The sequence below is a fragment of the Ammodytes marinus genome (assembly GCF_949987685.1).
Source record: "Ammodytes marinus genome assembly, chromosome: 5".
Taxonomy (NCBI): Eukaryota; Metazoa; Chordata; class Actinopteri; order Uranoscopiformes; family Ammodytidae; genus Ammodytes; species Ammodytes marinus.
The window spans coordinates 9,203,505-9,211,069 of NC_137234.1; positions in this window are offsets into that span (position 1 = coordinate 9,203,505).

A 7,565-nucleotide genomic window follows, 5' to 3' on the forward strand; every position below is an offset into this window, starting at 1 on the left:
CAAAATAAGCTTTTCAGACTAGCTTTTGTTCATAGTCACACACGTAACTGATTGTTCTGATTGTGTATGTATATGGATGACTACGTCTGCAGACCCTACCCTTACTTGTAAATTATACTTTCCAAAGGCCAAAGGTGTAGAATGTAGGGAATTAATATTTTGTCTGTGTCTTGTCTTTGTGCTAGCTCAATGGGAGAATGTAAAAGCTGCATTACAGCAAAGAGAAAGTTGATGAAATATTTGAAAATGTATAGTTTGTGCTGTGGCTACTTTATGTTGTCTTTGTACATTAAAATAATATCACATTGTGACAACTTTTTATATAGTTGTCACAATGCCTTGTGTGTTACTTATGTATTTAATACAGCGCTGTGTTTCCACTGAAATAAATATTGTTCCAAGCATTCCACTTTTATAACATTTAGAGTATGTACAATAGATGTCTATTACTTGCTGTATATATAAAAATGTGTCTGTCCATAATGGTGTCTGATTGCAATGTAATAAATGTGTGTTAAATTGTCAGTCCTGTGTCAAATAATGCTGTTTAGTTTAACATCATCATACCTGTAAATCATTTGTGTTTTGATGTACAACTCTACATTCAGATCACATTGTAATGTTATGGATTGTAAAGCTTTGTTACCCGCCAGTATACTGAGTATACTTAATAACCTGGCATGGTTACACCCATGAAAGTGAAAAATAAAATGTTTGTGCTAAATCACTTGATGTGTCATGTTTATGCTTTCGTAAGTATCATAACACAGTAGCCTACATATACGCATAATGTCAGACATTTTTTGTTAAATTGGATTGCTGATTTATTGCGAGCTAATCAAACTAAACTCTGAGGAGATTATATAAAATATATTCAAATAGAATTCTGAATGCTTCAAAATCCTGCTTCAATATTCAATTTTGAATGTTTGTTTATCACTGTCTTTAATGTGTTTGGTGTCAACACTATGATAGTTAGGTATACATGGACAGTACAAATGCGCTGATCTAATATGCATGAATAAAGGAGCCTTAAAATACATGCTGCAACAATAGTAAATATATATTTTAGTGAATAATAACAAATGTATTATATTTACAACAATCCTTTTACAACCAACTATTGTTAATATGCATAGTGGTTTGTCTCTTGGTGATCAGAAAGAGAAGCTTTCAGTCCTTTTCATCACATAATCACGGCGAAATGCTGTATATAAAATAAAAAATAAACATTACCAAACGCATCCCATCCACTGAGTGAAGCTGTTCCTGCACACACTTCACAACCAAATGCAGAACAAAGGCCTCCCGTTCCTCAGCTCCCCTGTTTTGACTAATGTCAGTAATTGTCTGGGCTGATAACGAGTTCCTCTTTAAGTTTGCTGTTGCCTCTCAGGGCTGCCTTTGATTCGCTGTCAGCCCATTAGATGACACTTCCTTCTGATTGCCACTCCGCGCTGCGTTCACTGACTGAAAGTTAGCACGGTGCTCGACAACTTCAACAGCTTCACTTACGTGCTGCTTTGATGTGCCATATACTCAGTGTGAGGCGGGCAAGTCAACATGTTTTTCAACGCAGCACTTTTTGACAGCACTTAAGTCAACAGCTCATTTTGAAAAGGGGGCTGGTCGCTCTGCTCATCTTCTCATCAACAATGTAATAATGATGCTGTCACACACACACACTTCCAATCTCTTCATTAAATCCTTATCTGTGAGGAAAACACATCACCACCGACTGTAATGAATTACTTGTTAACAGTTTTATTTTGTTTTGGGAGGTTGAAATAGAGTGATTAATTGATTGACTTCTCTGCGCTGTCAGATGACCAATTTTTAATAATTCTGCACATTAATTTGGCATTCAAAAGTATATAGAAGTAGGTTTGTTAACAGTGAGAATAGACTGTAACCTATTGTGAGCTCAATGAAATTGGTAATGAAATTAATTTGTTTTTTCATTGTCCATTTTACTGTGATTTGAGACTAAGCTTATTCAAATAAGTCAATGTAAAACCCATTTATTATATGCAGGAAACATATACAGTATGTTAGCTTGGCTATTCCAAAATAGAACATGTAGGGCCGGTTTCGCAGACATGGATTAAGCCTAGTTCTGGACTACATTGTACTTTTAATGGACAATCTCCATTCAAAATTTCCATTTAGTCCAGGACTAGGCTTAATCCATGTCTGTGAAACTGGCCCGTAGACTTTTTTGAAAAGGTGTGGGCTAAGAGAAAGATATCTCTATTACTATTTCAATGTATCTGGTTCTGGATGTATTAGATTATAAATATTGTTGATGTGTTTTTACTACACACTTTGTGTTGTATTATATCGGTGCCTTGTAATCATGTGTGGGATGGGCCACTTGTGTGGCTTGACACAAAATACACTTTTGATTAATACATTTATATAATGTTATAAATACACTTTTGATTAATACATTTATATAATGTTATAACTGATGTTTTGTAATTGAAAATGCTTTGTGTGTGTGTTTTCATATAGCAGTTTTTTATCCCATTAAGGTTGGGCCAAATATTTGGAGTGATACAGAAAGTGACTCACACACTATTATTTCTATCACATATATAACAAGATTACAAAGCGAAATTAGTTATTGCATTTATTAGCATAGTCAATGCTATGACGTGTAAAACGACAGGTTTGCATGAGTGTGTGTTCATTAGGGAGCTTGCATAAAAAGTGTATTGAGCTAACACACTTGTGGGGCATGTGTCTCCATTGTGTTAGGTGACTAAAAGCAGAACATGGAAGGCAACCTAAAGTCACACACAACCAGGCCTCGGCTGTCTCTGCTGCTGTTTGGAGTGGCCACTGGGAAGGGGAGTGTTATTAAGTCCCCGAACGAAGAAAGCAAAACATCCTCACACACACCCACACACACACCCACAGCGAAAGTACAGCTCAGAGTCTCCTGAGCGCTGACTCAGGCCGGCATGTTGGGTGTTGTTGGAGGTTTCCTGAGGAGAATGGACAAGGTGAAGAAAGTGTAGCAGAGATCCTGAGCTGTCATGAGTATCAGACATGTTATCAGCAGGAGACAATTCAACTTCGGACGGGACGGAGGAACACAGCAACCCCACTGATGGCAAGTACTCATTATCTGATCTAAAATGAGCTGTAAATGATTCTACAGACTGCTTTATAGGCCACTTGTCTAAGCTTCAACTGATTCACAAAGGGGCAATATTACTATATTAATGCTACTATTCATCATATGTAAAGTTGACCAATTTACCCCAACAGTATTCAAAAGTGTTCAGTGTTTCCTAAAGGAACGTCATACTAAGCTGAGTGCTGAAACCCCTGTAACACAATGCATGATTAGAAAAGTTCCCACTCAAAAAGTGGAGACCTTTTTTTAGAGTATATGGAACATTGAGAAATATATAATTTATGTTTGATAGCTTTTCAGCTAACGGAAAATGTCTTTTGTTGTGTCTCAAGGTAGTGCGTCTATAAAATCAGCCCAGGAAATCCTCTCAGCACGTGACCCTGTGAGCGGAGGGAATACCAAACCCTCTGACCTAGTCTGCAGTAAGTGGCAACAATACAGTGACCAAAGTTGAATGTTGGCTAATTGACGAGGGGTTAGAACAGGAGGGGGGACGGACGGACGGGCTGCTTTATGAAAGAGAAACAGAGTAAATGAGAAGATACAGTATGTGAAAAATCAGCAAATCATGTGGGACTTGCCTTACTTCATTTTGTTCTCTAATGGTGCAAAAGTACAAAACAAAAACCTTTGTTAAGATGAGGTGAAATGATTTTCACTCTGTCTTTTTGCCCAGCCCAGCCTGCTGCAGCCCAACCAGCCGACCCTTCACAGGAGGCAGCAGGGTTTAAGAAGCCTCAGAGTGACCTCCAGAAGCCCACCTGCCTGCGATGTGGGCTCCCAGTCCCAGACCACAAACCTCTCTCTCCGGGCCTGAGCCGACTGCAGCAGGGCTCCAACCCCTCTGTCAACAGCAAGAAGAGCAGGGGAAGCCTGGCTGGCTCACACCAACCTACTGCTACACCTGACGGTAGGCACAATAATGAGGCTCACTTAAAGGTGAAGTCAGCTATTCTGGATGAGGTTTGTTTTTTCAAAATCAGTGAATATCTAATCATGATCCGCTACCAGTCTGTACTGTGCGTGCGCTGAAAAAAAAATGGGCTTAATGCATGGTGTGGCCCATCTTACATGCACATTTACATAGCCTAGGCTGTGTATCAATACTGGCTTTATTTCAGCGCACACACAGTACAGACAGATTGTGAGGATATATCCACCGATTTTGAGAAAAACTGAAACAAGTTTCCTCCAGAATCACTGACCCCACCTTCAAAATAGGACTCATGGTTAGTGGGGAGCATCCGCTACCATCTCCCATGCTGGATAAGAGGATCCTAAACCACACTACAGTTGCTGCCTCTATTCTTAGTTGAATTTGATGGAATTAATCAAAACTTAAACAGGAGTAAATTTAGGTTGAAATAATTTTTTAAATACACTTGATTTTCAACCTTAAGGGAAAGAGTGAACCAGCATCAGATAACCTGTGTGAAACATCCTTTTACCACTTAAGACAATCGACGCATCTCTAAAAAGTTTCCCTTCAAGACTTTCAAACTGCTGCACTTTCTTCCAGTTCTATCAAAGCGTGCAGAGGGCCACTCCTTGTTTATCATTGTGTTCATGTTGCTACCTCTATGAAGTTATGCATTAAATCAATACAGTGGCGCCACATAATGCTCCTTTTTTTCATCTGCACACATATATAAATATAGATATTAGCATAAGTTATGTGCAGGGGGTGTATAATTGGAGTGGCTAAGCAGGAAAACGCTGAACCCCTCTCCCCAGGGAATTCTGCCGTCTCCTTTTCATTTACTTCCTTGAGTAAACAGGATAAAACAGTTCCATTTGCATGAGCTCATCCTCGTGAGGATGAAAACAGCAGACGAGTAATAATACAGTGGTTGGGATCAGGAGAGATGCACTTTAACACACCGGCGGGGTTAATGTAATGCAATTTCATCTGCACCTAATTCTGGTACCAGAGCAATTATCTTGTGACGGCTTCTCCCTACTGTAGTTGTTCATCACTGGCAGCCTCTGTGGCCCTTTTTAGATTTTCCCTCGAGATCTGAACGAAGCTCCTGCGATTAAGTAAACACAAAATCACACTTGATCACCGCAGCAGAGATGTTGTCTTTTAAGTTTCTGGTTGGCACGACAAACAAACACGCAAGAGATTAATTTAGGGTTAATAGAATCGTTAATCCCTGTTTCTGATGGTGTCTGACAGGCTTTAAGAACAAACAAGAGCTTCTAGGTGACCTCAGATAAGATATATTTTGTTCTTACTGTGATACCTACAGATGCCTGTGTGCGCCTGCTGCTGGCGTGCCTGTCGTGCCAGTGCTCCATGCTGATCCTGGGTCTGATGGAGGCCTGCTCCTCGTGCCTTCATACCTTCTGCTCGTCCTGTTGTCACGGTTGCGCCCGCTGCTGTTCGGCCATCCAGGAGGTTCCCGTGGAGGAGCTCAACTGCCACGCCCACTGCCACTCCGTGCTGTTCGAGTCCTGCTGCGAGCCCACAGAGATTCTTGAGTTCTGTCTGGAGTGCTGCTACATCTGCCATCGTAGCTAGGAGGCAGCTGGACTAATGTACATGAAGAGACTGGACCGAGAGACACCGGGACACTGACATTTCTTGTGACTAAACATCATCTTATTGGTGAAAGTTGAAAGTTTTGAACAGCTTCAATTCTTCGTGATCAATTATTCTAACACACAATGCTGGTAAAATAGTTTTAAATAGACTTCAACGCACACAATCCCTTCCAAAGAAAGGCTGTAGTGCCACACACTTTCCATTTTGTCTGCCTTTATGAGCATGGTTTTTTAATAAATAATAAAAATGATAACATATTGAATAATTTGTTTTCTATCAAAAGTTTGACATAGATGAGAAGATTGTTACCACTCTCTTGTGTGTTACCTATGAAGCTGGGGAGTGGTGTCAATCTTCTTAACCTATCTCTCTGTAAAAAAAAATTGTGTATTTCCACAAAATGTCAAACTGTTCCTCACATCTGTGCATTCTCATCTCATTGCAAATGGCTGACAAGAGGATGTGCCAGATGTGTTATTTATCTCTTGGTTGATTTTTTGGGAAAATACATTCAAGGACTCTTTTGAAATATTAAAAGGAATTTGTCAAGGTCATTTATTTAAAATATCCGGGGCGAATAAATTGAACCTACATTGGGACTCATTAATACTCAGTTGTTGTTCTTGATCATGGTGCCGCACAACCAAACTTCATTGGAATTTGTTTGGTTTTTTGTTTTTTTAAGAGAGAGACCAGCAGAAAACTTTCCGCCATGCAGTGTACACAAGCCACAGTGCATTTAAGATGCAGGCTCTATTCTACAGAAAGGCATTTTGTTTGTACATAAAGTTGTATTAAATGACTTTGACCCAGAAAGACCTCGAAGGAGAGGGGGTGTGCCTCTTTGCTTAGTTTGGTACGGGGTTTCATGTTGTAAGATTGCAGGTTTGACTTCTCCCTCTTTGCAGCTGAGGAACAAGGCGACAGGAAACGTGTCAGCTCTCTCTTGAATCCCTTTTTCATATTTGTCATATAAAACACTTAGAACATAAAAGGATGCTGGTTCTCTCCAGATCTGGGAAGACTTGAGCGGGCTCCTTTAAAGTCGCCGTGCGAGATGACAGCAGAGAAAGAGAGAGTAAATAGCCAAAAATAAAACAAAGCGCCGATAAAGAAGCTGCTGTCAATCTGTGCGGGCGAGCCAAGAGGCTCATTTAAATCACGTTAGAGCGAGTAAATCAAATTTAAGCATCTCTTTTGCCCACAACACATTGGGATGCTGCTAGTGACAAGAGACAGCGGTGATGTCTAATTTAGAGCATGGCGAGCATACACCAACAAATAAACACTCAGGTTTGTTCCACTTGTCCTCCTCAATTTGTTCTACCCTTTACCCGCAGCTGATGTCTCCCTCCACGACTCACTCACTAACAGCTGTTATTGTCACACAGAATTCAAAACACATATGTTGAGGCCACACAGCAATACATTGTTTCTGTCAGGGTGAATGTATATATTTAATATATATTTACAGTATATAAATGGCTTTTAGAGTTTTGATTTTCACCTCTAATATGAGTCGTTTAGGTTTTTATTTATAAATTATACCATACAGGTGACAGTACCATGGCTGTTTTTATTTTATGATGATAGAATAGGGTGTTTAGATTCAACAATGAAGTCGTTTCATATGTTGATTTCAGTTTTTTTAACGAAGTTGAATAAATAAATAAATAAGAGGTATACTTTTTTGATACAGCTTTAAATTCCTGATATTGTTGTTTTCAGTCAAGCTTTCATTTGGGCGACAGTCAAAGTCTGAGAGAAGCATTTACACGTTCGTATCATTGCAGAAAGATGTATTAATAAAAAAAATGTCCCTTCCATTTTACAACCTCATAATGCTTCGAAAAGGCTTGAGGTTGAAAACAG